At 39.9% G+C, this 7,826-nt stretch overlaps 1 long non-coding RNA gene across 2 annotated transcripts; it reads right to left on the bottom strand.

Moving 5' to 3' along the window:
- Positions 1–5,894: 5,894 nt before the first annotated feature.
- Positions 5,895–7,586, bottom strand: LOC115269760 (uncharacterized). Of its 2 annotated transcripts, XR_009996999.1 has the most exons (4): positions 7,300–7,586; positions 7,164–7,234; positions 6,047–6,110; positions 5,895–5,975 (listed from the first exon to the last, which is right to left on the bottom strand). It is a non-coding gene; the product is annotated as an uncharacterized LOC115269760 (long non-coding RNA). The 2 variants fall into 2 exon arrangements; XR_009996998.1 differs by having other exon boundaries at positions 5,899–6,110.
- Positions 7,587–7,826: the final 240 nt, after the last annotated feature.

Below are 7,826 nucleotides of genomic sequence, written 5' to 3'. Positions count from 1 at the left end.
TTCTATAAAATTGTAAATACATGCAGCTTTGTACAATTTGAGGAATGGAAGGTGAAAGTTTTTCTTGCACATTTTCATTATGCGGTACTCCAGGGTTTTCTGAATCAAATTATTTCTACAATGTTTCCTCACTAAGCATATTTTTGTGCCAAAAGTCACTATTTAGCCACTTTTTTGCTATCTGAAAGTCACTATTTGGTCACTATTTCAGAAATTTTGGTCACTAAAATAACTATTTTGTTTTTGACCCTCAGTTCCTGCTACCAGCCCTGATTCTTTCGTCGATCGGCCACCAACCGATCACGCACCTCTGCATATCACCCATCACGATGAAAGCTGTTCCCAGATCGCGTGTGTGTGATCCTTTTTGTTCGCTGGTCTGTGTTCGTATTATTCTGTAGCTGACTTTTCGTTACAATGGTTTTTTACGGCTGGCTCGTAGAGCCTGACAACAACCCCCCACTTTCCGGAAGACCATAGTGCACAGTTGAACTTAGAGTCCTTCCCTGGCACTCGGACGTAGATCAGCCGCCCCTAACATGGGGATCAGACGCTGTTGTGAGACGCTCCTCCTGGAAAACAGACGCTCAGGTTTGCCGAAGCAAACCCCCCCCCCCTCCTTCCCTATTAGCCATTGACCAAAGTTCCCACCGGGGTTAGTTACCCGATCTTCCCTAAGGTTGCTCATAGTTTCCGGCCGGTACCGCGAGAAGGTAGGGATAAGAGGTGTTGGGCAGAGGCTAGTGGATCACAATGGGATCTGAATTGCGCATCATACCCAGCCTTTACCGTACCGTTGTCGTGTTGGTCTTCGTTGTCATCCAATATTCTACTGTTTTTATGTCCATGTTCAATTTGAGGTCTTTGATGATCCTCAAATGTCCAGCAAGATCCCCGTCTAGGACTTTATTGTGCAGGGCACTTTTTGCCACTTGTAGTTAAACATGTTGATGTAATGGCAGTGTATTGAGTAGGGCATCCAAAGCCACCTCATTTGTTTTGGGCCACCAAACAAGTGAAGCATAAGTAATTTTAGGCCGGACTATTGCAGTTGATCCAGTGAATCATGTTAGGTCTAAGACCCCAGATTTTTCCTAAGGCTTTGCTGCAGACCCAAAGGGCATTCGTACCCTTGGTTAAAATATTGTAAAAATTTGAATTCCAATTCAGTATTTTGTCCAAGTTACCCCAAGATGTTTAACTTCTTCCGAGAACTGAATTTGAACTCCATCTAAAGAAGGTTCCGTAAGATTTATTTTTAATCTTCTAGTAAAAGGTACAATTACAGTTTTTGAAAGGTTTACGTTTAATCCCTCCTCTTGGCACAATTTGAGGGTAATATTCAACGCAGATTGTAGCCGGCTGGATATCGTGTCGTCATATTTTCCACGTATCGGAATAGCTACATAATCTGCGTATCCAAAAATCTCAAAGCCTTGATTGATGAGCTTTTAAAGGAGCTCGCACAGAAAAAAATATGTAATTAAATTTCAGTGAGATATCATGCACATAAAGGGAATGCTAGAGTTAGTGCACTTTTACATGAGATATAATGTAAAATTACATTATTATCGTGTATCCGCCAACTATCGCGTAAACCATCATGGACTCCAACCGGTTACGCGACTATTGGCGGAAATTTACGCGAACGTAACGTAATTTTACATGATATCTCTTGTAAATGTGAACTTACTCTAGCATTCCCTTTATGTGCATGATTTCTCGCTGAATTTTAATTACATATTTTTTTTCTGTGCGTCTACTACCAAAGACCACAATAAGGGCGATAGTACTCCTCCTTGAGGAACCATCTACATGCAAATAAATTATAGTACCGTAAACCGGGGTCAACTTGATCTCCGGGTCGACATTGATCAGACGAGTTTTTGTTAGATAAAACATACTTCAAATAGTTTCCAAGCAAATATCGTTTAGTATCGGTTCCCAACTGCACGATAGTTGAAAGGAAATTATTTAAAATATGGTGCATATTCAGACAATTGCACTTCATCGATGACATAAAACCTCTAGTAAACTCAAAAAGTCATCGAAATCCCCGGACGTAGGGTTTTTGCTTTCAATACCACACCATTGACATTGTCTCAAAACGCACAGTAGGATTGGTTTCAGAAGTGTCACCATCGTCCATCGCCCGTATCGATTAAGAATTTTGGGCGCGTTTTGTAAACTCCACAACTGTCTCCACAACACCGGTCACCCCAATCTGATTGACGGCAAGAAATTACGTTTTTCGTGCACTGTCAATGCGTTCCTCCCGTAATCGAAACGAAACAATTAAAATATGACTTTTTGGCGACCACCATGGGTGGTGCTGTGCACAGTGTATGTGTATACTGATTTCACGCAGGGTTTCGAACCACTTGCGAAAAGGCATTGCTTCACGATTTTATTTTTTGGCGAAGATTGTTGGTGCTACAGAAAGCGCGGCGACGACGTAGGACATTTTTGCACGTCACCAGGGATCATCCCTTGGGTCCCCTCCTGGCACCTTCGGACAAACAATCCTACTGAGCGCTAATCAATATTCCGGTGTCGCTCGAGGAACGAAACCATTATTCACTTTATGATTGCGATGATGCTGTTCAAAATGGTAATCAGCTTGATGTGTTTCTCAGGTCGGCTATTGTTCCAGCTTGAATTGAGTTTTGTTTCAATGATGCAGGATGTTTGCCATTTCTGATACCATCGATGAAAGCGATTAAATGTGGAATAAAGAAATTGAATGCCATTCGGATTAATTGGGTTAAATGAGATGATTTTATGAATATTTAATAAGACACGTTAAATCCGTGAATGAATGATGATTGCTATTAATGTGATCAAAGTTTGCCTTCCATCATCCGCAGACTAAACATTTTATTCGTCTTGAATCGGCACTCACGAAAACCAGTTTAGTATACAGCAACGAAAAACTTCGCCAGAGGCCTCAGCCTGTTGAACAGGACAAGTGACATCATTTCGTACACCTAATTTAGAAGGAGAATTCTTCTGCAATCAGCGCACTTCCGTTTGTGCCAGTTCTTGTAGAATGAGCAAATGGGAATCTTCGTGCTACTTCCACCTGGATATAACTATTGTTTTGTCTGTTAGTAAATTTTCTTTGCGGTTTTGCACATGGCGGCGGGCACAGGCACAATCTTGTGCCGTGCACTGTTGTCAGTTGCATAAAACCTTCGCATATCGTTCCCATCCATGCTTTGCTGCGCTTACCGCCTCCTATCGTCGAACGGATATTCATTTTTAGCATTATGTTTAATAATCACCAAGGTAATTAGTTTAGGAAAAGATTGATACAGAAAAAAACTGTAATAAAAGATCAATTACACTTCTAATGACAAGACAACACCACTAGCGCGAAGCGTTCAGGTGCAGTCACGGCAAGAAATAAAATGTCATTGAAACAACATATGGCTTGCAGAACACACGCACGTTTCCCTGAATGAGAAATCGTGCGACATGTGTTTGGTCTCGCAATTGCAGTTCATTATCGAGTAATCACTTCATTTATACCTCCCATCCATTCCATCGGTCCAACGTGTGCTCTTTTCACATCACACGTCTTCTATCCATCCTAAATGTGCCCCCAGTGCAAGAAGGGTGTATTACGCCGAAGAGTTCGGAGACCAACCCTAGACGATATGCAAAAGAAAGCCAACCTACCGAACATACCTCATTCGAGTAAAGCGTGAGTACAACTTGGTCCCGAATGTGCACTCTGCTGTCACATCTAATTACGGCTGGACACGACAGAAGAACATCGTTGCCACTGCCATGATGCGCCGGAGCTAAGGGCTTACCGCACAGCCGAGGTGGACGGACACACCGACGACGACGGCTAATCAGGCAGTCTACGGCGACAACGACGATGAATCGAGAATATGGGCACTTGCAGAATCATCGAGCAGGCGGACAGCAGTCGCCGCGCCGTTGTCGTTCGTGAATTCCATGCAATCATCCGCCAACCACCGGTCGAACCGCGCGCCATCCTCAACCTGATGTGCAATCGCAGCGAATTCAATCTTGGCACACTTTGGTGGCGTTTGTGAAGTGCAGGCTAAAATAATTTGGACAGTTTTTTTTTAGTTTACACAGTTTCTTACGCGACAAAAGGAGTAACAAGCCTTCCTGAGGCTCCGACCAAGCTGGAAGTAAGGATATACTCTCAAAAACATTTTCTACTACTACATCTTCTCCTTCCCCTTCTACAACTTCTTCTTCTTGACGTAATGTCCTCACCGACTGGGGCAATGCCTGCTTGAAGCCTAATGTCCGCGTACGCGACACTTTGGGAGCAACGCATGCCAGCCTGTCGATTCCTGCGCCGACAGTCTCCCCCGGGTGTGGTCCGGAGTCCTCCGGGATCTCAAAAAACTCCTGTAGATCAAACAGTGCCAACCGTGACATCGGTCTCAGCAGAACCACCCATTGTGGTACAAAGGGCCAGATTGAAAGATCTTCATCCTGGGCGATTGTCAGCCATCGCCTTGACCTGTGGCCAGGTCAATTTTCGGTCTACTTGCTTGATTTCGTTGTTCAGGCTCTGGGTCTGCCTCTGCTGCGATGCCCAACTGAGTTCCAATCTAAGACTGGTTTGCAGATTTCGTTCCCGCTCCTGTGTAGAGTGTGGCCGAAGTTTTCTCCACTGATACACACCAAGTTTTATGTCGAATTCGTTTATTTGAACCGCCTGCACCGCTTTGCCACCGGGTGTAGCAAACTTGCACCGAAACCGTTCGTTTATTTGCAGATACTGTTCTGTTTTGACACCCGATTGGCACCGGTGCAAGAAAGTGCTACACCCAGTTTGAACGCGGTGTAGCAGGTACAAAGCTAATTCTACCAATATATGCATATCGCTGAACTTGTATCGTGGTTTTGTTTTGGTAGGAATGATGATTTTCTCTTCGGCATTAGGTAAACAGTTTTCTTGAATATTCGTTTATTTTGAGATGTTTTAATTTTCAAACAGCAAATCTGTGCGTTTAAAAATTATTTAAACTTGATCAATGATTATTACGTCTTTCAACTTCTGAGGAATCTCCAAAATTTATCGGTAACATGAAATTTCAAAGAGTTGATTTAACGTATATTTTTCCCATCACTATTTTTTTTATTTATTTTTTTTTTTTGATTATCGCAAATATGTGGATTACTTTTAATGATTTTCATCGTTAGAATTTTCTGTCACATGGTGATCTATGATACATATATGAAAAAAAAAATGACGTAATAAAGTTTTAATAAGCCCAGAATAGAATAAAAATCTATTATGTAATTCAAATTGGACTGAAATATTACTGAAGTAACATTGTGTGGGTACAAACAGTTTCAAAAATTGTAAATTCTTTTTTTTTTTCTTACAACAAATATTGAATTTATGAATTACATTGAAAGTCAAACTAATGTCGCTAAAGGATGATTAAAGCGTTTTTAGTATGAGTTGCGTTTCAATAACGTTATGTTTTAAAAAGCATTTATTTATTTTCCTATTACGTTGTAGCTAAACGTTTTCTATTGAACAGCCTATAACATTTTTTTGTTTTAAATTTGTACACGTAGATCGTTTACAGTTGTATGTTAGCATCCTTTTTTATTGGGCAACGGAAATTGTTAAATTCTAAAAAGTTGCTTTTAATTGAAAAATTATGATATTACAAGAATTTGAAGAAGATAAATAATGCAGGAGTGTTGAAACATTGGATAACAATTTTCAAGTAACATTTATCATCACAAGTTTATCATGTACAAGTGGATTTCTGAAAACTTTTAAAATTGTTAAACTGTATATAGAAAATAAAAACATAATAATAAATAAAAATAATTTTGTTCATCACGGAAATCGTGAAAAAATTGATTATGTTTATCTTTGATATCCTGTTGACTCACCATACAACAAAGAGCAGATTCCGTTTTTATAATCCGTTTATTCGAATCCAAGGTGGATTATAAAATTCCTGGGTAAATAGAATATACGATTTAACTGAATTTTTCCATGTTTACATAAGTATACAAGACTTCTACTCACGTTTACTATTCGCTCGGAGTCAGACGGCAATTGATGCTCTGACGGTAAATGTTGCATGGGATACCTAAAGGTGTTTTATGGATTTTACAGATCAATCTTGTTCACAGCATGCCTAATCTAATTGTACACACTCAGATTCGATTACCGAAGTCGGTAAAATTTTACTGGGTTTTTGAACAGCAGAGTTAAGTCAGTAATATTTTCTAAGTACCGAAAACTCAGTAAAGCAAAAAAGTCGAGCTGTCAAAATAAAAGCTGACTTAGTCAGTAATAGTTGATGCAGATGTTACTGTCTTTTTCGGTATTTTTTTGGTTTACTTCCCCATTACTGACTTTTTCAGTTCTGAAAAAGATTTTGGTCCCTCCCCAGTTTCATGTTTCCTAAATCTTTCAATTTCAATATGTTTCCAGCACCCGATCCATTTGCTGCTGCCAGCCTTTCTTGAAAAGATTACAAACGCCGTGAAGTACAACAGTTTATTACAATTCCGGCAGACTGAATTCGGTGTATATTGAAAGGCAACGTAAATACAAGGCTGCTGGATTATCCTGCCGGTGCTCAATCCGTGCAGCAGCTGAAGTGGCTGAACCAAAAGTTGCATAATTAATTACTCCTGGCAGATGGTTCCAATTTTATGCCTTCTAATACTTACCAGAAAAAAGCAGCAGGAGCGTATGAATCGGAATTAGAAACATTAAATAGGAATCTTCTCTTATTTTGAAGACATTTCGATGCCGTCGTTGGAATCCAGGATCAGCGAGCTTCATCTTTGGAAATATTATTTTGACAGCTAGGTGCGTGCGCAGCTGAGTGTTTACATTTTACTTTGACGAAAACTCAGTGAAAGTAATCTTATGCCGAAAAGTCGGTACTTGGTTTTTACTGACTTTTGACTCTTTTCAGTAAATCTGAATTTTTGCTGAATTATCGGTACGCAATGTTACGGTGTTCAGTAAAACGTCAAAAATTATTGCTGAAGATCAGTACTAGTGAATGAAAAAGCTGAAATCTCAGTACTTTTTGTATTTTGCGGATCAAAACCCGTAAAATAAATTACCGAACAGGGAAACCAAGATTGAGTGTGTACATATAATTTAATCTGCAGTAGTTACTCACCAACTAATTATTCGTGTAATTGGGGATCAATTTAATCCGTAATCAATCGGGAGTGGTTCGTGTAGGTTAAGCTAATTTAGTAAGTAAGAATCAAGTAAGAAATTTGCATGTTCAATTCATAATAGTTCACTCTTACCGTACTAACGAATGATAGGTATTTAGGTTTTAACTTTGACTAACACTAGATTAAGAATTCACTAACATTTCATGTAGTTTTTAGAGAAACAAATTTTAACAAAATAGTGTGTTCGTTTAGGCCGCAATAGCAATAACATTTCATCAATTATCCCTTATCATCTTCCCGCATCTCCCTGACAGTTCGCTGTGTCTACCTACTATCGAAGGTAGTGCTGTTTATTCGTGTGGTAGTATATGGATAAGCGTTGCCAGTCCAGTGGAATTGCGCGCTGACAACAATATCCTTTATTGTTTTCATTGACGCTATCACGCGCTCTTACTAATACCATCATAAGCTGTCAACAAATTGCACCGAAACCGTTCGTTTTTCCGGTGTCAATTGCTGCACCGTCGGGAATAAACGAATTCGACATTACACATTTCACGTTCGAGTTGAAAATTCGGATTTTGGTGCGTCGACTAATCTGGTTGTTTTTCCATACATTTCTTAAGCTCGCTAAAGCAGCCCTCGCCTTCTTGATCCAT

The sequence above is a fragment of the Aedes albopictus genome, chromosome 2, assembly GCF_035046485.1.
Source record: "Aedes albopictus strain Foshan chromosome 2, AalbF5, whole genome shotgun sequence".
In the NCBI taxonomy this organism is placed as follows: Eukaryota; Metazoa; Arthropoda; class Insecta; order Diptera; family Culicidae; genus Aedes; species Aedes albopictus.
This window is presented reverse-complemented; position numbering and strand designations above follow the sequence as displayed.